Source organism: Camelus bactrianus, chromosome 11 (assembly GCF_048773025.1).
Source record: "Camelus bactrianus isolate YW-2024 breed Bactrian camel chromosome 11, ASM4877302v1, whole genome shotgun sequence".
NCBI lineage: Eukaryota > Metazoa > Chordata > Mammalia > Artiodactyla > Camelidae > Camelus > Camelus bactrianus.
In genome coordinates this window covers 45109037-45133928 of record NC_133549.1, presented here as the reverse complement: position 1 = coordinate 45133928, position 24892 = coordinate 45109037, and the positions used below count along the sequence as shown (strand labels likewise).

Here is a 24892-nt window from a genome sequence, read left to right as displayed (position 1 = left end):
CGTACTGAAAATTTATTCTGATGTACTTTGGTGCATGTTTATCTTCATCCATTGTGTTGGGCATTCAACCACTCCCACCTGGCAACTCAGATCTTTCGGTTCTGGGAATTTTTCTCATATGCTTTCTTCGATAATGTCCTTCCCACATTTTTTTTTTCTGTTCTCTCTTTCTGGAAGACCTATTAGTCAGATATTATCTCTCTTGTGTTAATAATTTTAATTTTATTTATGTTCTTGCCGTACTCTTTAACAGTTGGCTCTATATTCTAGGATATTTCCTCAGCTTTATCCTTCAACTATTTGTTAACATTTCTTATTTTAGTTATTATAGTTTAAATTTCCAAAAGTTTGTTCTTATTTTTTTACGGTTTCTTTAAACAAAATTGTACATTCTTTTAGCATCATAAATGCAGTATTGTCTCATCTCTCTGAGGATTGTAATTGAAGTTTTCTTCTCAGTTTTCTTTTGTTGTTGTTTGTTTTTGTTTCTGTCTTTCATGTTGAAGACTTATTTCACATATTATCTTCATACAATTCTATCAGGTTGAAATTATTATTATCCTCATTTTATAGTTAGTAGGTCTTAAAGAGTATATCATTGTTTTATTTTTCTTATCATGAATGTCTGAAAAAGTTATGGTCCAGCCACATCCAAAGTCCACCTTGTAGATCAAATTGGATTCTCTATTGAATCCTGAAAGTCCTGTACTTTGCCTCCTACACTCTACCTCCCCCACCCACTAGAGACTGTTGTCTTACTATGTTAGACACCTCTGTTAGAAAGATCTGATTGCTCTAAAGCTTAGTTGAAGTATTTCACTTTTCCTGCATTTTCCCTCTACCTTTAGCACTAGTTCTGTCCTCTGGGCCATAGAGATGGACCAAATCTAAATCCCCCTTTATAAGATAGTCCCTTAGATATTTGAAAGGATATTGTCATGACTCCTTCATGTCTGCTATTCCCCAGCCTGAAGAGGCCCAGGATCTCCTACTCTGTTTCACTCTTTTGTCAAGCTCCAGTTGGCTAACATTTTGGAATGCTTTGGATCAGCTTCGAGCTGTCACAGTCTCACTTCAAGTCTAGTATCTGTAACTTTATGCAGATTCCAGATGTGCTTTGAAACATTGAGCCTTGAATGGGATACTGTCATTTTATTAATGTGTCCTTGCAGTTGGTTTAGTTTTAACCGGGGAAGTGTCATGTGCTTCTTCTCCTAGTAGGTGATAGTTTTGACAGATTTCTCACAAATTTTAATTTCTGGACTGCTTACTTTTCCTTATTTCCTTTTTGAATAGGGTATGGGTGTGTTATCCTTTTTGTTGATTGCTGGGGTTTTTTTTTGTGGAGGTTCAGGGAGGTGGAGGTGCAAGAAAAAGGGGTATAGGGAGGTGAGGGGGTGCAGGTGGGTGGGGGCAGGGAGATGGAGGCAGGCAGATGGGGCACAGAGTCTGCGTTTCAGTCCTGTCTCAACAGGTCACCCGATTATTGGTGGAAAGCCTCTCTGAGGATAACAGGTTAATGTGCCTCAGGGTTTGTTGCAAGGACCGAATGAAAAAGCCTATGAAAGCACCCATTACAGTGTCAGGAGCACAGCAGGCACCCAACAAAAGTTAGGTACGATTAAATGAGGTGTAGCTGAGATCTAAGAAACGAGAAGTCAGAAGCTGGATGAGGATGTAGCAAGGGGAACATACAGCAGAAAAAGGGAACAGCATATGCCAAGGCCCTGCGCTGGGAAGAGGCATGGTTTACTTAAGGAAGAGGGAGGTGTTCAGGGGGACAGAAATGTCTAGTGACGGTTTGGGGGTGGGGGATCTCTACTGGATACTGTTTTAACTTCTTAAGATCTCTTTTTCAAGGCCAGTTGCACTTGACCTTACGTATTAAACCTCAAATGGTGATGCTAAGGTGATATTGAAAAATGGAAAGATCTTGTTAATGTAAAGTGCATGAATAAAAACTAACATAATAAGCATTTTAGAGAAGGAAAACACAACATAAATGGGGGCATTCCAGGCACCATGTTGAGCATTTTGTGCACATTACCTCATTTGACCTTTACAGTGATCTTGAGAGATAAGAACTACTGTTATTCCCATATTAGAGGTGAGGAAGTGAGGCCAATGCCATATAACTAAGAGGGCCAAGGTGAGATGCAGACCTAGAAATGCCAGGCTCATTTATCACCTAAAGAAATGAAGCTCACAGTTTACATTTTGTGCTAATTATAGCTGATACTGTTGAATGGAATTATCTAATTTACTAAGATGTACTGCAGTTTTCTCTTTTCATTAACAGAATACACCAAACATAAAAAAAAATATTTGATAGGTCATTTAATAGGACATTCACATTCTGAGCATTAGTTTTTGTGATTCTTTAAGAACAAGGATTAAGTCTTATTCATATTTGTTTAGTACCAAGCACATTTCAGGCAATCAGATATGATTCAGATCAGTGCAAGCATGAATATATGATTGAGTACGTAATGAATGAATGGATGAATGAAACTATAAAACAGCAATGACTAGTAAAGTTTTTAGGTTTGTTAGTGTTTTTAGACCTATTTGCCCCTATATTAAATCCTCAATAGACTGCTTTGCTTTATGAGCTCATATGTTTGCTCTTTGTAATTTTTTTCCTTCGTCACTGTCAGTGGTCTAAATGAATCATCCATAGACATGGGATGTACCTGCAGCTCTTGGCAGGTGGGAGAGAGTAAAAGGAAGTTGCCCTGGGTAGTTCAGATCATCGTGGCCAAGGGAGAGGAATAAACTCATGTTTGATCAGGCCATGGCCATATTTAAGGGCTTTGATCCAAGGTATGGGGTCCAGTTCCAGGGGCATCTGGGGAGTTCATTCTTCGTCTGTGGCCAAGTTGTCAGGCAGGGAGATCTGTCTGAGTACCAGGAGGACACCGGAAACTGAATTCAGATCCTGTATGAAAAGAGTGGACTGGAACCAGTAGAAGGAGTCAGCCCCCTACCAATTTGGTCAGCATATATGGCCAGACTCTAGTCCTGGGGTGGAAATGAAATGAGGACAAGACCTGGGTAGCCAGAGACAGTTACACATTTTAGAATGGATTTAGCTGAAGAGGTTTGCCCAGATTCTCCCAAAGAGGACGTTAGATTCTTTCTAGGACACTTGACCCCAGGCATGGGAGCAATCATGGTTTTTCACATGCTCTCCCACTAAGGTGAAGAAGTTCCTAATATATTCCAGGAAGTAGGTGGGGTTGATTCTTGAGATGAAAACCAATTATGTCTTCACCAGAGCAGGGCTAAGCTGGACAGGGGAAACAGAGAAAGACAAATTGGTGATGAAAGTTTTGTGAGTAAAAGTTCCTTTCTCTTTGTTGGCCCTTCGTCTCTCCAGTTTGTTAGTATCTCTCACAAAAGTAGCCATGAAGGCACTGATTTGCACTTCTCCATAAAGAACTTACGTTGTTCCAGGCCCTGTGTTAAGTGCTGGAGTTCCACTTCCTCAATTACCCCTGCAACAGTGCTTTTTGCTCCCATCAAGATACAGAGCATTTTCATAATCCTTCCCAAGTTCCCTCATGATTCAATACATGTTGACTGACTTTTCGGTTGATTTATTGAGTGAAGAACTGAAAGTCACTTTATGGGTGGTGCAGTTCCTTTGTCCATTACATTGAAAATGAGATGTTTGACAAACTGTGTGGGTGGGTATGTTCATAATGGGGAAGGATCGGGGGACCATGTCATATGAGGAACATGTGTCAAAGGAGATAGTGATGTGAATGTGACTGGTGCTAATATGGTAGTTCCAAGAAAAAATTGGAAACTTGCTCCTGGTCTATCAGGAAGTTTAGCCAGAGGATTTTAAGAGACTATCCAGTATTGGAGGAAGGGGTTACTACAGGGCCATATGGGGGAAGTCCTGTGTCTTAGGACATACAGTCATGAGCAGGGAGGATATGAAGGAGGGAGAGAGAGAATTTTCCATGTTGCCTTAGTGACTTCATCCTGCATTAGTCATCTGAACACTTCCTGTTTGTTTGTTTTTTCTCCACAGTCTTTCCATTATTTTATCTGTTTATGAATTGATTCTCTGAAAGCTCTAACATGGCTTTTTAAATTTCCAGTCCGCTGTATCACAAATCCTATGGTTTTAGGATTCTTGGATGATAGTGGGAATGGTGAGGTGGAGACATAGAGAACAGCCAGGATAACAAGACACGGGGAAGCCTTAGTTGAACTGTACACCCAGCCACATACAGGTTGGACACATTCCCTTGTTTTTTAGCCTCAGCTTTTACATACCTGAAAATGGGATTCATGTATGTGTGCATGTGTATCCTCTGTGTCCTAGAGGGTTTCTCTGAGGATTAGAAAAGAGAGGTATAAATACCTTTGCAAACTGTTGTCGAGACCATCAAAATGTGAAGTTTTATGAGTATCACTGTTGTTATTGTGACACTGCCATTTGCTAAACCTCATTTAATTTGGGAGCTCCCTAATTCACAATGATTTGTGTAGTGGGGTCATTACCATGTGGGAGCCTTAAATGGAGACTTTATCCATGACTCCCAAAAGGTCAACTACCCCAGAGTCACATGAGAACAGAAAGCAAATCTTGTTTGTGAATTGGTTTCAAGTACTGTCAGCTTCACATGGAGGTCTCTGAGGGTCCCTGGCTGGCACAACAAGGAGACATCGCAAAGGAAAGAGGCTAAGCCTTGACTAGACCTCAGAGCAAATGTGCACTCTTCTCTTTGCTACTCTCTTTCTGAAAAGGGAAACAAATTCTATTTCTTTGGGTGAATGTAAGCTTATGTGTATCTGCTTGTTCTAATCCTTTTCCCCCAAGCCTTCCTTTGCTTGTTCCAGTTTAAAGATAGAAAAATCTGACACACTCAGTTTTTATATTATCTTCTATTTTAGGACTTTCACAGTATCCCTAGAAATTTTGCCTAAGCAGCATTATGCCTTCTCTATTTCGTAGGTGTGCATAAAAAACCAATATCCATTACATTGTTCCTGGCATTTTGATGGTAGGAAAAGTATCTGAGTTTATTTTTAGGGCCAGTCACATGGCTGAAAGAATAACAAATATTTGTAGTTACCTTGGGAACTCAGTTTCTATATATTACTGATTATGGAAAGGAGAAACAGATTTGGAGGTGGGATAATTTGGTGACCAAGAAATAGAACAGCAAGAGGCCCTGGAAGAGGAATGGAAGGAAGTAGAAGATCTATGTGAAAAAATACAGGTTCCTAGTCAAGTTTTTTCTTTTTGTCTGTTTCTGATTACTATATCCTGCCTTCCTGAGGGAGGAATGTAGTGGGATGCTTTATATACCAAGTGATTTTCTTGTTCTGGTGTTTTTTTTTTTTTTTGGTTTATTGTAGGAAAGACTGGGGTAGCAATCTGACCACTTGCCAAATTGTCCATAAGACAGGGTAGCAAAGGAAAGAGACACTGAAGCCAAGAAATCCTGCTTTTTTATATTCCTGGATCTTTCTTGGAACAGCCCATTGTGTGTAACATCTAAAGATGTAGCACTAGCTGCTCACAAATACAAATTCCTTAGAATACACAGACTTCATGGGAGCACTGAAAATGGATTACGTGGCTTGCTGCCAGCATTTCCAGCACTGACTCTCACCAGCAGCTCTTTGCTCTGGCCAACCTCAGAGACATGGGGACTCCTGTGAGCTCTGATGTCTCATAAGGAGAGTAGGGGCTAACTGCAGGGTGTGAAGGGCTGGAAAAAGATTCTGGCTTTACTCTCCAGCCACCCCAAGACCCTGATAGAACAGGAAGTGGAAATTCTGGAGGCCATTTTTTGTATGTCCTTCTGAGTTGCACACTACATCTGACTTGCTATTCCCCCAGGAAACATTTGATGTACATGTGGAACACGTGGGAGCCTTTTGGAAAGTACCCCTAGGCCTCAGCGCTCCTTCTCCTGGAGCTGGAAGACAATGAAGAAGGAGGGGAGAGAGTTACTTGGAGACGAAGTAAGGAGGCTGGGGTAGGGGGAGGATTCAAGCTTCAGGGACTGCAAGGCTCCAAGGCTCTCACCACTTCATTCCATCAGGCCAGATTGGGATGGAGTGTGTGCAGGGAGTTTAAGTCTAGAGAGTGTGTATGTGTGAGGCACAGGTGATGAGGACTGGGTTCTGTATCCCGAGGTGATAGGGGTTGACAGCTTATACAGAAAAGTCAGGAAACACGGGTAACAGGCTCTGTTGCTGCATAGCAGCTGGAATGGGAGCCCCTTTGATGAGGGCATAGCACCAGCTCGTGTGACTGGACAGCCACTGTCAAAGTCTCCCCCTCTGATCACTCTTCCATTGCCAAAACTCAGCTCTTCTCTGATTCTGTTCTGTCTGCAGCTCCTGCTTCAATGGCTGGACAACCCCCCTCCGTTGTCCCAAATTGATTTCAAGAGGGTCTCTTGTTCCAGGCCACCTCCATTGATCTCCCCTGCAAAAGGAGGTAGAGCAGTGTTTTCAAGCATTCAGATGAACTGACTTCCAAACCTAATTCTTCCTCTTACTAGCTGTACAACCTCAGGTTGGTAACTTAACTTCTCTGAGTGTCAGTTTCCCCACCTGTGCAGTGGCATTAATATTAGTACTTAGTTTACAGCTTTGTTATGAATATTAAATGAGATCATGCAAGCCCAGCCCAGGCTTTGGCTCAAGTAGCAGTTACTGAAACAATCTATTGTGGCCAAGATCATAAGGTCACAGGACATGAAAGTCAGTCACAAAAACCCAACCTGGCAACTTAAGAGGCAGAAACCATCTGTTGCAACTTTTTTCAGAGGATGGCTATGTAAACTGACTATGCATGGCTGAGGGGAGTGGTTAGGTGGGTAAGTGGGGGTGGGAGGGATAGAAGAGAAAAGAGTTAATTGAGTTTTAGTTTCTCCTAATAAGTAAGAACATAGGATTCCCAGAGTCAGACAGGCTTGTATTCAGATTCTAGCTCTACACTCGTTATCTGTGTGACCAGGTGCGCACTACTCAACTCTCTGACTCCCAGATTCCTCAAGGGTAAAGTGGGTTAATGATATCTACAGTGTTGGAGGATTTCATGAAAAATGCATGTCAAGTGCTTAGCACAGTGCCTGATACCCAGCAAGCACATAACAATTGATGATGAAGATGATTGTGAAGATAACTGGAGTTTTTCTGGTCTAGAGTCCTGCTCTTTTCATCTGATGAGGAGGGAAGGAGACAGGTATAGGTTAAAACTGGGTGCTGGTGAAGTAGATGTGTTATCTGAGGGCCTCATTTCTGAGCCCCTCTTCTACCTCCTGACCCCTTACATCCTCCCATTGTGGTGCCCAGTGCCTGGGTGCTGCCAAAAGCCCTTTGCTCCCAAACCATCCCAAAGGGTAGTTTGGCCCTCCCCTTCCTATAATGCTTCCAAACACCTGTTCTTTCTGTTCAACTTTGCCACAGTCCATCTTAACAATTCATTCTCAGGTGTAAAGGACCACACAACTCCCTTCCAGTTTTAAGGCCACCAGACGTATTTCTTCTTTAGTTGAATGAGAAGCAGTGGAAGATAGAGGGTGCTTTGAGCCCAAGGACTTCCAGTACCCTGAAAGACAAACCTGGAGAAAGGGGGAGGACCAGCAGGAAAGGAAGAAGGTGCAGATTCTCTAGCTCCCCCCTCTCCCTACTGTATCCCCCATTTTTTGCCTGAGAAAGTGAGCCCTGATTCTAAAACCTGAGGTTAATGTTGCTCCCCAAGGAAGAGGCCAACTCAGTACTGGTACCCACCATAGCAGGCCCAGCCTGAGATTCTGGCTCTCCATGCCCACTGTCAGCAGCAACAGTTGGCTCCTCAAACAGCAAATCCAGTGAGGAAAATATCAGCAAATGCCGAAGGACAGGAATCTTCTCATCCACCCTGAAGTTTTCTATCATGAGAAAAAGAGGAACCCTGGAAATTTTTAAAAATTTCAATACCATTGACAGATGTAAAGAGAATCTGGTTACTTGAGTATTACATATTTGATTTTTATATGTTGATTACAAATGAAGTTATGGCCTTGTGAACTATCATCATCATTATCATAATTATTGAAGTTACAGTTCATATGGCAGTTTTTTGTACATTATTCAGTTAAATTTAATCCCCTTAACAGCCTTGTCCAGTATTACCATAAATCTTCATTTTACAGTTGAAGAAACAAAGACTTAGAATGTGACTTACTCAGAATCCCGGATCTAGTAACCTCTAGCTTTAGTTTTGCTTTTGTTTTTTGATTTAGGTAATGAACTACCAACATTAGAATGAAGCACAGAGAGCACTGGGCTATGGACTTTGCTTCTTCCACTGTGAAGCATAATAAGCTGTATTAATTTCCAGGGAAAGAGCTGTGAGAGAAAAAAGGAAACTAAATCTCTAATTCATTGATACAACTTTTAGAGAAATTTCATGTCTAGTATTCCAAGCTTTTGACCATCTTTTTTTTTTTGCATATCAAAGTTTAAGTGATTGCAGTAAGATTCTTCCTCTACTTTCTATAAACATGAAGTTCTACATGTCACAAGGGGTTTAAAAAGATGGGCCTCCTAATTCACCAAGGGCTAGGAAGTCCATTTCTTATTTAAAGACATGGGACAGAAATGTTTTAGAGAGGGAGGGAATGTTAAAGATATTGTTTGTATGAAAATACCGAAGTGTGAGGTTGGCAGCTCCTTGAAGGGCTTTGGGTAAGAATACAAAAGAGGGACAGTGAAAAGGGCATTGTTGTATAAGATAAACCACCCTGGTCAAGTGGAGACTTTGGATGAAATGTTTCTATTACACATTACAAAGCGAGGACAGAAGCAAAATAGACTATCAGTGGAATGTTTCAACCAAAGGAGGACTTGATACACTGCAAATGCAAATTATTAGTAATTCAAAGATATTCTACCACCTTGTCTTGGGGCACTTGCTTAACCTATCTCATCTGTATATTTCTTTTCTGTGAAACAGGGACTAAAACCATACTTAACATACAGGATCTTCAAGATTATTAAATGAAAAAAAATTATGTGAAGTGCCTACTACAGTGCTTGGCACAAAGGTCACAACAGATATTGGCAGCACTTTTCTCCATTATCCCCCACCCCAACCCTGTATGAAATTCTGAAACACTGTAACTTTACCTAGATATTTATTGGAAATATAATTTTCCAAAAGTAGAATATGTGAAAAAATCCTTGATTTTCCTTACAAGTTAGAAGATTTTAGTGCTCTTCTTCCTTGGTTTAATTTTGATTCAAAAGAAAGGTATGGTTAAGAATGTAAGAAAAATGACTAGTTCATTTAGGCATTAATAATCCTGAAGCAGAGAAATGTAGCCAATGACACATGGCCTTAATTTTTAAGAAAGCGGATTTAAAAAAAAAAATCAGAACAATGATAGGTGAGATCTCATGGCCAGATTTGTAAAGAATATGGCTCAAAAAGGTTAAGAGTCTGAAAATGAGATAACCAGTGGGGAGGGCATAGTTCAGTGGTAGAGGGCGTGCTCAGCATACACAAGGTCCTAGGTTCAATCCCCAGTACCTCCATTAAAAAATAAGATTAAAAAACCTAATTCCCACCCCCGAAAAAAAAGTTCAAAAAATAGAATATGCTGGATTTGATCCCAGAGATGACCCTTTAAGAAAAATGAGATAACCAACTAAATGAGAAGTCTGTTTATGTAATCATAAGTAATCTTAATGGATAAGAGAAGTGAAAGGCATTTAAAACGCTCATTTGACCAGAGGGAGTTTGATAAGGAGCTGAGAAATTATGGGTGAGCTTTCCCTTTTATTTATTTTTCTATTTTCTAAAAATTTCTATAATGATCATAACTTTTATAAAATAAAAAAAAATTTCCCCAGGTATTTGTACAATAGAGAAAAAAAGGGCAAGTAATTGAGAAAAAAGTTTAGAAGCTAGGAGGATTCTTCTAAAATTAGTGTCACTTGGGCTCAGTATCACTTAGAGATGAGACATGCAGGAAAAAATGCTAAAGATAACAAAAATGTTATTTTGGTTATGGTTCAGCGCAAGAACATGAACAGGAAGAGAGATGCACAAAGATAATGGATTTTACAAAGGAATTGGAACCTCTGAACTGCTATTTTGCATCAGTCTAGAAAAATGCAGCACAATCAATTCAAACATATCACTAAGAAGTCACTGAAACGGATGGGAAGTTACTAAGAGGGCCCCTGACTTTTCTAAATGAGTTTAAAGGACCTTACACAGATGATGTTCTTTAAATTCTGAGTTAGTCATCTAAATCATAAAATATGGGAGAGAATGGACTCAGGAAACTCCACATGAGGTTGATTCTTGGCAAAATAAGTATGGAAGATTTATTAGTACCTGAAAAAAAAAAAAAGCCACAGTCACTCGAGCATGGCATGGATTTACTAAATCAAGTAGTATCAAATCACCCTAATTTAGAAGATGTGTAGCAGGGTGCTAGAGTTAATAAATTATGGCAGTCTCTCAAATTTATAGAAATAGTATATTTTATTTCAGCAAGAGGTTCACAACATTAATTAGTTATAGAAAATTTCGAACAAAAAGTATAGCATAATAGTATAGTAATACAATAGACTGCTACATACCCATGACCCATCTTCAACAATTATCAATATGTGTTCTGAGATTTTTGTTTCCTCTGTTACTTTCCCTTTCACTAGTCTTTCTTTTGTTGTTGGTATTGGACTTCTTTACATTATATTGTTTTACTTATAAGTACTTTAGTATGAGAAAGATGTATAACAAGCATTTCATGATATACTTAAAGGTGAGGTAGAGAAATATGGACTGGATAAGAATGAACTAAGAGCATTAGTTTTAGTATGGATCATGGCTAAATATGTCAACAAATGATATGAAAACCACCTTGAGGAAAGGGTTACAGGGCACAGTTCTGTCCTTGTCTCAGTCTTATATGGCACATTTTATTAATGACTTGGATGAAAACATAGAAAGCATGCTTAGCAAATTTGCCAATAATACATAGTTTTTAGAGCACAATAATGCGTTACACAAAAGAATCAAGTATTGTCAAGCTGGAAAGATGGGCTGGAACCATTAAGTTGACATTTAAATGATACACACAGAATAAGAATCCAGACTTGGAGGTAGTTCACATGAAAAAGATCTGTAGGTTTTACTGGACCACAATTCTCAGTATGAGTATCTAAAATAACTAGTTATATTAGGTGATGTCAAGTAAAGTTAAATTTCTAAATCAAAGATGTAATAATTCCATTATATCTGAATATTATCCTCAGTTCAGAGCAGGTTTGAGAGGGACGTTAACAAACTGGAGGACATCTAGTGGAGAGTAATTAGGAAGGCAATACATGGCAACCATAATACATAAAGAATGGTTAATAGAACTGGGGCTATTTAGCCTCAAGAATAGGAAACTTGACGATGGGATTTATATACTGGCTGTCTTTGAGGATTAAAATTTTTTTTAAAGAAAACAAGCAAACATACTCTGCATTGCTTCATAGCTCATTGGGATCAATGGGTGAAAGTTAGAATGTAACAAAACTTGAACCAAGATAAGAGCTTTCTAACAATAACAGATGTCTGGCAATGACCAGGTCTACACAGACGTGTACTTCTCTCCCTGTCAATGGAGAATTTTACTGCAGAGCTTAAACACCCATCTTTCAAGAAACCAGTAAAAGCAGATTTGCCACTTGGAAGAAGTTTAAAAACTTGGCTGTATATTAGAATTCACTTGAAGGGCTTTAAAAATGACCAGTACCTGGCCCCTTCCCCCAGAGATTCTGATGAAATTGCTCTGGGGTGACTGGGCAAAGTCCCAAGTGATTCTCCATTGTAGTCAGGGCTGGGAACCTTGAAGTGTGTGTATTGTAAGGATCCTTTCAACTTTGAGATTTTTTTTTTTTAATCTGAAAAAGATGAATCACGTTCATTCAAGGGGTATTTAAGAAGTTGGAATGGTGGAAAGCCTGAAGATGATAGTGAAATCAGACACAAAAATTAGCTTAGGGAAGGAAAGATAAGTGTTTAAGCGAGACTAAGAGTGCCAGAGGTCATCAGGAGAAGGTAGGAGGGAGGCTGAGTAGGGATGGTACAAGGAGAAGAGGGTGTGACTGAAAAGACTGAGGTATGAAAAGATGCTAAAACTGGGATGATCCTGGGCAAACTGGGATGGTTAGTCACCCTAAGAGTGCCCCACCAGCCCGCAATTTAGGGTAGCACAGAAAAATTCTGTGGCCCTAGTCCCTCTCCTTGTAAAGTAATGTCTTGTTTGTAGATCTGAATGTATCACATTGGCATGTGAGCAACTGCAAAGGTTCAAATTCACATGTACTCTTTTTTTCCAGTGATAGTGTCTGTATTGTTTGCTTGCCTGGCATCTTTCCAGGGTGCTGGTATTGGGCTCAATAGCTTCCTTTGGGGGTACCTTGGAATCCCTTACCCCACCTTTCCCCACTAACTCCTGCTGAGAAACCTCCTAGGGTGATTTTGAAGCTTGTTTCTTTGAAGAGCTTCTTAGCAATTTCCTCAGTGCTGTTTCAACCCCCTTCCCACCATTGTGTTAAACAGTCCTGAAGATGACGTCACAAAGCTGGCTTCAGGGATGGTGAACCAGGGCTGCCTTTAAAAAATAGGCTAGAAATGGCTGAGGGAATTGCCTGTTAGGAACAGACTGGAGGCTGCTGCCTCCCCATACCTTTACAGTCTCTTATAAAACCATTGAGCCAGGGTGGGGAGTGGGGCTGACCTTTGCTTAGTAAAATAGGTCACGTGTCAGGAGAGAAAAACTACTAACAAAGAGGAGTGAAAAATCAAATAGAATCAGAATGACAAAGCAGTAGCCAATCCAATTAATTCATGACATTACAAAACTACAGAAGTTCCTATTCAAATGACTATAATTACTAGTACACACCTACATAGAAAGGAATTGTAAAATACAAATTGAGTTTAAAAAAAAATATGCTGTATTTTGTTTCACCTTGGAGATGTAGTTTGTTGTGAAAATATTTTGTCTAGTAGGTTCTGGTTAATCCTTAATTGAAGCTCTATGTTGACAGGAAAATAGAAACTTGCTGAATTTTAAAAAGATGATTTAGCTGCTACATAATCGGCATTATGTGGCAAAGAATCACAGATGCCAAAAATGTGAAAAAAGCTATGATCGTAATCGTAACCATATTGACCATAACAACAACAACAATAATAATCATAACTACAGTTACCATTTATTGAGTGCCTACTGTGTGCAGACACTGCTGTGTGCTTGGCACTAGGGATAAAGTTGTGGATATGCAGACATAGTCCTTGCCCTCCAAAGCAGTGGTCTCAGACTTGACTGCATATTAGATGCACCAGGGAGCCATTAAAAAATAGCAATGCCCAGGCTCCACCTTAGTGATTCTGATTTAATTAGTCTGGGATGGGACTTAGGGGTTGGCATTTTTGCAAAGTTTTCTGGTGGATCTAATGTGCAGCCAGAATTGGGAATGACTGATGAGGTGGAAGACTTAAGCACATAGCTAATTAATTACATTAGCCTTAAGTGATATGAAGAATAAGTTTAGAGGGCCCTGAGGAGTGCCAGCCAGTGTGGGGTTTATGGGAGGGTCTCTGAGACATCCTTGAGAAAGTGACTTTCACTTGGAATCTGAAGGCTGAGTAGAATGTAGCTGAGCAAAGGGAGTGGGAGGAGAATATTCTGGGAAGAGTAAAAAAAATTGTGCTAGGTCCCTGTGGCAGGGGAAGAAGGGCAAGGTGAGGGCTTGAAAAGAGGCAAAGAGTGAGGGAAGGGTGAGAAGAGAGGCTGGAAATCCCAGAAGGGGCAGAACAAGCAGGACCTATAGGTTACATGAAGGATTTTGGTCTTTATTCTAAAGTAACGGGAATCCATGAAGTGTTTTAAGTAACTAGTGGATGATGTGATCATATGGAGACTTTGGAAAGATGACTCTGGATGCAGTGTGGAAAGCAAATTGTTGAGAGGCAAGAATGGCTGCTGAAAGACGAGTTAGGAGCCTGCTGTGGGAGGGGTGGTGGTTGGACTAAAAAGGTGGCAGTGTGATGGAGGAGGGTGGGTGGACATAAGAATCTTTGGGAGGTAGAATCCCAGGACTCATTTGCTGGATGAGTGGGCTGACTAGATGTGAAGGGCAAGGCTGAGGAAGGAATGGAGGATGGTGCCATTGTTCTTGGGCTCACAACTGGGTGAGTAGTAGAGATGCTCTCTGAGCTGTGGATGTTGTGCTATGGAAAGCTAGAGGAGAAGCAGGTTTGGGGGGAAGGGGGGAGAGCAGAATAGATTTGAGGTGCCTATGAATCATCCAAGTTGAAAGGTCAAGGAAGCAGCTGAAAGATCAAGGATATATACGTCTGAACTAAATATAAGTTAAGAATATTTCCCACAGATGGACAGTAGTAACTGAGGCCATGGGGCTGGTTGGGATCACTCTGATCACTTCATTCAGAGCTCACTGCCTCTTCACATCAACTTCCTAAAGTAAGTGATGGATGTTTTGAAAATTTTAGTCTAGAAAATGAAGATCTTGAAAGGTTATGTAAGTTGTCCAGTCACATAGCTAGTAAGAGGCAGAGTTGAGATTCCATCCTACAGGATAGTTATATAATCATAAATAAGGAAATAGCTGCGTTATTACCTAATCATAACTGCTTCTCTTCAATCAGAGAGGCTGATTCTCAAAGACAATGTAGTTAATCATGCTTGCTTAAAAAGGACTGGCTAAATGTGTGGTTCCTTCTATTTTAAACATATCATTTGAGCCTATTATTCTTGGTAATTCAGTGAGAAAATATTCCATGGAGTTTATGACTAAGCTCTGGGATCCAGATTTGGGATTTACTGCCTCAACATCTGTCCTCTTGCTTCTTACAATACATGCAAACTAAAGTTGTGTTGCCTGGCAGCTTACTAAAAATACTCAGAACCGTGGGGTTGAGAGGTTAAAACACATTTGGAATAATAAAATAAATCCTGCCTTTTCTTGATAGAAAACATTGTGTACTAAAAATTAAAATCAATCTTATGCATTTATTTATTCAACTGACATATGGAATACTGACATACACCAGACCCAACCCTTTGCTGGTATCTGGAGATCTAAAAATGTACACTGTATTCTCAAGGTGCTCAGTCTCATAGAGGAGACTGACAAATGTTAAAAGCCATTATAGCATTGTGGAAGGGGTGCTATGAGACAAATGTGAAGGAGGGTATTTAATCCATCATTAGAGGAGTGGCAAGAAGCTTTCAGGAAGACGTCCTGGAAGCAGTGACACAAACCAATTATCCTCAGCTGTAATTTCTTCATAAGCTAGAAAAAGGCAGATAAGGGAGAGAGGAAATAAGAGTGCTTCATGCAGAAGAAAGAAGCAAGAACATTAAGCAAAGCATGAGGATATGAAAATGAAGGGCCAATTTGAGACTAACACCTTGAACTATACCTTAATTGTGTGGGGACATAGCCTTAAAATTGTTGTTAAAGAGTTTAATATTGAGGCATATGGGAACCATTGAAGAAGTTCACACTGGTGAGGTCATATAATTAGGTTTGCATTTTAGGATGATCAAGCTAGCTTTAGAGTAGAGGATGGATTGGAAGGGGACAAGCCTAGATATGGGGAGACCTCTAAGAAGCTATTGTAGAAGTCCAGGCAAGAAACAGATAAATGAAAGGATTTTGGAGCTATTCAGTGGGTAGAATCAATAAAAACTTGAAGTTTGATTGGAAGGAGAAGGGGGAGTCTAGAGAGACTGGGGCATGGTGGTAAACTTCACTGAGCAGATTATGCAGAAAAATTAGAGTGGGAAAGAAAATTTAGTTTTAGACATGGTGATTTTGGCTGTAAGACCTAAAAGCAGGTCTATTCAGTAGGTAATTAGAATTATAGTTTTGGAGCTTAAGATAAAGTGCTGGACTGGAGATACAGATCAGGACACAGATACATCCCAATAAAGTTTAGGCGGTCATCACGATTCATTTGGGTGTATATGAAGTGCCCTGAGCCAAGTTTCCAAGACAGAACACTGAAACGTCCGTATTTAAAGGGCGTGATGAGAAGGTGCCAGCAAAGTAAGGGTCAGAGAAGTAGGAAAACTAGAAGAGCCTGGTGTCATGGGAGCCAAGAAAGGAGAAGGTTTATGTAGGTAGCAGTTAACAGTGTCAAATTCCGTAGGAAATGTAAATACTGAAAAGCATCCATTGGATATTTGTGAGTGGCTTTGGTGGAATGCTGGGACAGAAGCCAGCTGTGGGGGATCAAGGAGTGAGTGGATTGTGAGAAGGTGGAGTTTAGGAATGCACTCAGTACAAGGAGGAGAAAAAGGAAGTCAGAGGAAGTCAAATCTTAAGAACTGGCATGGCATGGATCAGCTCACAGGATGCTGGAGGGACAGAGTTGAAGGCAGAAGTGGAATGAACATAGTAGTGCCATATAAACACTAAGAAGAGAGGAAGTGGCCTTTCTCCACCCGGTCCTGAGAGACTAGGTGGTGGGTGGGCCCAATAGTGTCTTTGTTTTCTAATTTAGCTATCCAACCCCTGAAGATAGGGCTACCAACGTGGCCTTCTCTGAAGTCAGATCTAGGCAACAGAGACTTTCCCAGAAAGTGGAGTAAAATTTTCCTTTTCAACTCATGCATTCCCCAGAGTCTTTGGGCTTGTAGGAATTTCTGTAAAAATTTTAACTGTTTTAGTCATCATTTCCAAGGACTATAATATATGCTTCCTTGTGTGGTATCCTGAACTTTTGCTGAGGTGGAGACACTTTCCCCTCCACTCAGAACATTATTATAATTCCAAAGAAGAGAAGGCATATGGGATCACTTTTGTCTGCTTTGACCCCTGAAAGTGTGCTTCCTTGACTGGCTGCATCTCTCCTATCTCTGTGAGTCTGAGCAAATAAGGGGCATGCCCCCTGGGTATGAGCAGGAAGTGCACAGACTGCTGTGCACGTGGCTCCTGTGGTCTCCGCGTTGTATCTGTATTCTACAGGCAGCCTGCATCTTAGAGGGAGAGACAATCTATTTCACCTTGTGGAATAAAAAAAAATGAGGATCCTGTGACACCAAACATGCATGTAAGGTATATACGTGGCATAATACCCACGACTGTTTAACAGCGATCAGCTTACTTTTTACCTTGTACAAAAACCATGGCAAGATAGCTTGGTGAACATGAAATCAGTTGGAGGGTTAGTTTTATTAACTTAGAGGAGTCATCCTTCATCACTATGGAGAAAGAACTTTCAGGAAGTGGCATATTTGAGTCCATGAGCCAAGTCTGTGCTAGAGGCACACTGCACTGACCAGTTCTTTTAGTTGCCTTTTTACTTCATGCAGATGACCCTACCTCACCGTGTTCACACATCTTTCGTTTTTTTTTTTTTTTTTTTTCACTTAAAAAATAATTGAAGTATAGTCAGTTACAATGTGTCAGTTTCTGGTATACAGCATAATGTCCCAGTCATGTGTGTGTGTATATATATATATCTCCATATATTTGTTTTCATATTCTTTTTCATTGAAGGTTATTACAAGGTACTGAATATAGTTCCCTGTGCTATTCAGAACAAATCTATTTTTTAATCTATTTTTATACATAATGGCTAACATTTGCAAATCTCAAACTCCCAAATTTATCCCTTCCCACCCCATTTCCCCTGGTAACAATAAGATTGTTTATTATGTCTGCAAGTCTGTTTCTGTTTTGCAGATGAGTTCATTAGTGTCCTCTTTTTTTCTTTTTTCTTTTTTTTTAGATTCCACATATAAGTGATATCACATGGTATTTTTCTTTCTCTTTCTGGCTTACTTCACTTAGAATGACGATCTGTAGGTCCATCCATTTTGCTGCAAATGACAGTATTTTATTCTTTTTTATGGGTGAATAGTATTCCATTGTATAAATATACCACAACTTCTTTATCCAGTCATCTGTCAATGGATGTTTAGGTTGCTTCCATATCTTGGCTATTGTATATAGTGTTGCTGTGAACGTTGGGGTGCATGTATCTTTTTGAATTTGAGTTCCTTCTGGATATATGCCCAGGAGTGGGATTGCTGGATCATATGGTAATTCTGTTTTTAGTCTTTTGAGGAATCTCCATACTGTTTTCCAAAACAGCTGTACCAAACTACATTCTCACCAGCAGTGTAGGAGTGTTCACTTTTCTCCATACCCTCTCCAGCATTTATCATTTGTGGACTTTTTAATGATGGCCATTCTGACTGGTGTGAGGTAATACCTTATTGTACTTTTGATTTGCATTTCTCTGATAATTAGCGATATCGAGCATTTTTTCATGTGCCTATCTTTCTTCATTCAGGATATGAAATTGAGTAGGACCCCACTTTCTTAGTTGCATTCTGGATTTGAGGAAATACTCAAGTCACAAGACTGAACACATTTTTTTTTTTTTAAAGTGTGGGCAATTTTGGTACAAGTTTCTCTCATCTGGCATGGATTGGTCTTAATAGTTTTGCCCTAGGAGGACATTCTTTTCTCTAAGATCCAGGGACCTTTCTTTAACCCCTCCTGCCTTCCACCTCACTAAATGAGTACAGAAAACATGCTTTAAAAAAATCTAGGGTACTCTCAGATTGTCCCTCCCAAATATCAGTTGTATCTGTCATATCATTCACAGGAACCAGATACTAATCAATGTAAGATTGAGTTCTCACATACGTATCTAAATTGCAGATACTCTGTATTGATGGTTGAAGAGAGAGAGCTAGCTGGTTAGATACCAGATGATCTGTGACTGAGTTACTATGAACATTTAGAAACTTGATTATATCTCATCCAGAAAGCTCTTTCCTCTTGTCTTGATATAAAATAGCAGAGGTGCCTGAGGGGAGGTGCCAAATTTCCCTCAAAATAAACATTTTAATCTACTCAGAGCCTGGCCAAGAAAGAGCTGATGATTCTGCACTAAAGAATACGAAAGAGTTGACATTTATCTGGGGAGAATGAATGAGTGGGGACCCAGGGATGGCTGCTTGGACTATCAGGTTTGTGAATGGCTGGCAAGGTGGTAGAGTGGGCAGAGAGTCAGCAAAGTCAGCATCAAACCACCAACACACCTCTTCCCATTTACCCAGTGCCCACCTTCCAGGCTCCTAGCTTTAGTCCAAATGCGATATCCTCTGTAAATTCTTTCTTGTCAACTCAAAGCCTTTGGATTTTTAGAAATTTTTATGAAGAACTCTTAATTGCTCAGAGAATTATGGAGGGAAGCGGGAGAGGAAGGAGGGGAAAGAAGGGAAGAGGAAGGAGGGGAAAAAGGGAAGGGAAAGGAGGGAAGGAGTAAGGAGGGTCACATGGTAAAATATTTTAAGAATCGCTCGGTGCAGAAGGGCATTAACATGCAGGCCTGAGACTCAATCCTTGGGGGGACCTGCCTGCAAGGTTGACCCTTGGCTGTTGTCTGGGAGCTTGGATTTTGAGAGGGTTCTCATCATTCTGAGAATTAAGGGAGTGGCTTGCTGTGCCTGGAGTGTTTGTGCAGGTAGTGTGGTTTGTGCTGGGCATCTGCTTTCCTTTTGGAAGTCTGAAATATTGATGTATGCTGGATGGTAGATGCCTTTGTAACTGGCTCCCAGTGAAGCCCTGTGCTCTCAGTTCCTGGTGAGCTTCCCTGGTACACAATATTTTACATGTGTTGTCACAGTTCATTGCTGGGGAATTAAATGTGTCCTTTGATCTTCACTAGGAGAATACCCTTGGAAGCTTGCTCCTGGTGTCCCCCAGACTTTGTCTTATACTTCTTTTCTCTCTGCTGATTTTGCTTCATATTCTTTCATTGTAATAAATCTGTGATAAATCTTAGCCATGAGTATGACTATATGCTGAGTCCTGTGAGGCCTCCTTATGAATTTATGACCTTCCAGAGATGCCTATACCTTTACCCAGTAGGAACATACTGTTCACACTGCTCCACTCTTTTTTTTTTATGTTGCTTTTATTTATTTATTTATAACACTTTTTATTGAGCTATAGTCATTTTACGATGTTGTGTCAAATTCCAGTGTAGAGCACAATTTTTCAGTTATACATGAACATACATATATTCATTGTCACTTTTTTTCACTGTGAGCCACCACAAGATCTTGTATATATTTCCCTGTGCTATACGGTATAATCTTGTTTATCTATTCTGCATATGCCTGTCAGTATCTACAAATTTTGAAATCCCAGTCTGTCCCTCCCCACCCCAACCCAGCAACCACAAGTTTGTATTCTATATTTGAGTCTGTTTCTGTTTTGTATTTATTTATTTGTTTATTTTTAGATTCCACATATGAGTGATCTCATATGGTATTTTTCTTTCTCTTTCTGGCTTACTTCACTTAGAATGACATTCTCCAGGGACATCCACGTTGCTGCAAATGGCGTTATGTTGTTGTTTCACATTGTTCCAATCTTACTTTTCACAGTGTAAAATGTTTTGAGGACAGTTTGCATCAACATTCATAGATCTCAATCTTTTTCATGTCTGTGTAGTATTATGTATAACTGTACTAGAAGTTATATATCCAGATCTCAATTAATGGACCGTTAGTGAAAATTTTCATATTGCTATTACAAATAATGCTGCATTGAACCTCCCTATACATGCATTTTTTCATATATTCATAAGTACTATCAGCAGGTCAAATTTCTAGAAGTAGAGCTCTTGAGTCAAAGGATATGTATACTTTGCTCTTTCATAGATATTGCCAAATTGCCCCCATCAGAGAAGTTGTATGAATTTTTACTCCCATCAACATGCAAGAAGTGCCTGTTCCCCACATTTGTGTTGATATATATGCAATTTCTTTATTGAATTTTCAGTAAAGTTCACCCTTTTTAGATGTATAGTTCTGTGAATTTTAACAAATGTATGTAGTAATCTAACTACCACCACAATCAAGATACAGAATATTTCTATCATCTCAGAAAGTTCCCTTGTGGACCTTTGTAGTCAATCCTCTGTCTACTAATTTATGCCCTTAGTTTTGCCTTTTCCAGAATATAATGTAAATGCGATCATACATAGCCTTTTGAGTCTGGACTGTTTCATTTAGCCTAGTGCTTTTGAGATTCATCCATGTGTTGCGTTTATGAGTAGTTTATACCGTTTTTGTTGCTGAATACAATTTTGCTGTATTACAATTTAGGTACATTCACTAGCTGACTGCATTGTGATTGTTTTGAGTTTTTGATGAATAAAGCTGTTAGAAATATTTAGGTACAGGTTTTTGTGTAGATCATACGTCTTCACTCTTTTGAGGTAAATACCAGAGAGTAGGATTGCCTGGTCATATGGTAAGTAGATGTTTAACTTCATAAGAAACTGCCAAACTCTTTCCAAAGTGGCTGTGCCATTTTGCATCTCTAGCAGCAGTGAATGAGAATTCCAGTTGCTCTGCAAACTTGCCAACATTTGGTATTATCAGTATTTTTTTTCCATACTAATGAGTGTGTAATGATATTACACATCTATCAAACTTTGCTATTCTGAGAAGTGGTAAAAGGTATCTCATTTTTTATTTACTACATTTCTTTAAGTAGGGTAATTAGAATGCATCTAAAATGTTGAGAATATATATTTCTTTTTATTTAAATTGACTATTCATGTTTTTTGCCCATTTTTCTATTAGGTGGGTTGAGCTTTTTTTTTTTTTTTAATGATTTTAATGACTCTATTAAGGAAACCAACTGTTTCATAGTTGTTGCAAATAGTTTCCTCAGTCTTGTCATTTTTTTACTTTGTTCATGGTATATTTTGCTGTAGAAATATTCTTATTTTGCTTCTGATAGGTACAAAAATGAGGAGGTAGAAATAAGAGAACTTACACAAATGTAAGGTGTAAAAGACAGGGGGCTGTACGGCCAGGCAACCTGGCTGACTCAGTTCACCTCACCCCGCTTTGACTCCATGCTGGTGGTACATGGCCAGCACAGACTTGCTGAGTCTTTCTCAGCGGCAACACATAACCAGGGCTTGCTGACAAATGCAGTTGATTTGAGAAAGGGTCGAGTCCTCAGGGCACAATTCTTCAGTTTCAGATGTGGAAGAGGATTTGTGTAGTGGAAGCAACGTGTTTATTGCAAAGACTATTAATGTACAAGATTGTTTTGCTTGTTGCTGGGACACAGGGAATTCCTGTTTGTGTTCTCAATGATATCACTCTGCCAGAAGCAACCCTCCTACTTGCCAACCCTGTACTTGAATATGGGATTCCACAATGACCATAAAGACCTATTGTGCCCCATGCAGTCTATGGGAGAAAGAATTTAGAAAAGGCAGGAAGGGGTGTGGGTGAGGAGGTAGATGGTATGGTGGGAGGAAGTGAGGAGAAGGAGAGATAGGGAAGGGGATTCCTTTGCTTCCTTATTTCCCACACCCAGATCCCCTGCTGGCATTTGATTTTTGCATTCATTAACATTTTTTGAAGTCAGGCACACCAGTGCAACTTCAGTTACTTGCTGCTAATCTGGGAAGAGTACAGCCCATAGTAAGAAGAAAGGTGGAGTGAAGGGCATGGGGTTGACAGAGTCTGATTTGCAGGAAGAGCTTGTTCTGCACCCCTACCCCGGTTCCACTGCCCAGGGTCACTAAATGGGCTCTTCCTATCCAAAGCTGAGCCTTTGGTGGGTCCGCTCAGGATCACCCAGACTACTCTGTTCAGATGAATGCACTCCTTTTCTAACTAAAGAACTGTGAACTGAGACTAACCAGCTAATTAACACTTCAAAGAGTAGAAACAAAAGATTATAAATAAAAGCAGGTAACTTTCTCTGAAGTCTGTGGCTCAAGAGATCAGTGGAACAGGACATGGTTATTTACTCAATAACCTGTCTCTCTACCTCTCTTTCCATTCCCACCCCCACCTCTCCCTTCTCCTCTTATTCTCTGGCTCTGTCTTCTTGCCTGTGTTTCCTAAGCCCATGTCCATCTTGTCTTCCCTCCCTGTCCTTTACCTTTCACCCTTTAACTAACTGGTCATCATTGAAGCCTTGAAGTACATTTTTAGCATTTATGTATTTATTGACATTGTACTGACTTCCTTGATTTAAAAACAGGCAGGAAAACCCCCACCAAATTAAACTGCTTTATCTTCAAACTTGACTCTGGATTTAATTAGGAAAATATGGAGAGGGATGTGAAATAGAATAAGATCTTTCTGTCTGAACAGAACTTTAGGTGAGTAATTTCTATGCGTCTCTAATGCAGGGCAGTGGTTGAGGCAGTGGAGTGGAGTTGAGAGGCTTGGATCCAGTAGCTGCTCTGCTGCTTGCAAGCTTTATAACTTTGAGCGAGTCCCTTAGCTTCACTGAGAACCACAAACCCAGCCTGTCTCTTAGCTGCTAGCTTCTGACCATTAGGGACTGAAAGCCTCCATGTTTTAAAGAGTATAACATTGTCTGGTGTCATCGGTGACAACAGTTCAGATAACCCCTCCAGCCAAATCCTCTGAGTCAGTCACTTTTCATTTCTGGGTGAAGTAGGCTCCCACACACAGCACTAGTACCACGCACCAGGCACAGTACTAAGCTTCAGTCATGTGGTGTAGGGTAGGGTGGTGGCTATAAGGCTGGCCTCTGGACCCAGAATGCCTAAGTTTAATTTCTGGTCCCAACATTTACATTAGTGTAACTTTGGGCAATCTACTTAACCTCTCTATGACTCAGATTCCTCATCTGACAATAATGAAGTTAATAATAGTACCTGTAATTGTGGCTTTATTTAGAAAGAGTCTTTTCAGATGTAATTAAGGATCTTAAGATCATTCTGGATTTAGGGTGGGCCCTAAATTCAATTACTGTTGTCCTCATTAGAGAAAGGAGAGGGAAATTCGACAGACACAGGGGAAAAGGCCATGTGCAGACAGAGGCAGATGTTGGAGTGATGCAGCCCTAAGCCAAAGAATGCCAGGGGCCACCAGAAACTGGACAAGGAAAGAAACGAATCTCCTCCAGAGTCTTTGGCCCTGTTGGCACCTTGATTCTGGACTTCTGGCCTCCAGAATTGTAAGAGAATATATTTGTATTGTTTTAAGTGGACAAGCTTGTGGTAATTTGTTATGGCAGCTTCAGGAAACTGATACAAATGATAATAATCATACTGACTCACAGGAGTGTTGTGAAGGTTAGATTAGTTGCTACGTTAAAAGTGCTGAGTACAGAATCTGGAATACAGCGAGGGCTCTTTTGTAGGTTGCTATGTATTGTTAGCTCATTGACTCTTAACCTAGCAACCCTATGAAGTTGGTACTGTTATGACTCCCATTTTGCACACAAGGAGTTGGAGGCTTAGAGAGACTGAGCAAAGGTGAGCTTGTCTGGACTCTGCTCTAGCTTGAGCCACCCCTTTGAAGTCTCTGGAATTTGACTTTCTACTGATGGCTCCTGGTGACTGTTGGCTTGCCGACCCTTCATGATCATGCTCTCTCAGCAAAGATTCACCAGTCCTGAGCCACCAAGAAGACTAGAAGGTATAGAGAAGACCTACCATGATATGGTGTTTACTTCTCCTGGATGCATATTCATAGCCCTGGTCTTGGCACAAACTCTACTCCTACAATTACCAGGCTCTGTCCATACTTGGCTGTGTGGTTGTCCTATGACCTGACTTCATTGGGGTGCTTCAGCACCACATCTCAAGAGGCAGGGGTGTGTAGCTTAAAAGGCCACACCCCCTCTCTCTAGGGACTTCGAAGGTCCCTGGTGGCTCCTTGTTTACTTCTATGGTGCTGAGTATAAATTATACACATGATTAGAAATAAGTCAGATCACTAAGAGTAAGGCAAAGCCCCTACAAGAACCTGCAAGGTCCTACAAGCAAGGCACCCAGTGACCATCCCCCCAACCA

The 24892-nt window shown here is 40.2% G+C and overlaps 1 protein-coding gene across 4 annotated transcripts in view; it reads left to right on the top strand.

The window, feature by feature from the left end:
- The window catches only part of ENTPD1 (ectonucleoside triphosphate diphosphohydrolase 1), an 83935-nt gene that overhangs the window by 15453 nt on the left and 43590 nt on the right, over positions 1-24892 (top strand). Inside the window, exon 2 of one of the 4 annotated variants that reach the window (XM_074373855.1) lies at positions 5867-5991. The exons of the other annotated variants lie outside the window; for them this stretch is intronic. The gene's annotated coding sequence lies outside the window, so the exon portion shown is untranslated. The remainder of the gene's footprint in view (positions 1-5866; positions 5992-24892) is intronic. 4 annotated transcript variants of the gene reach the window in all.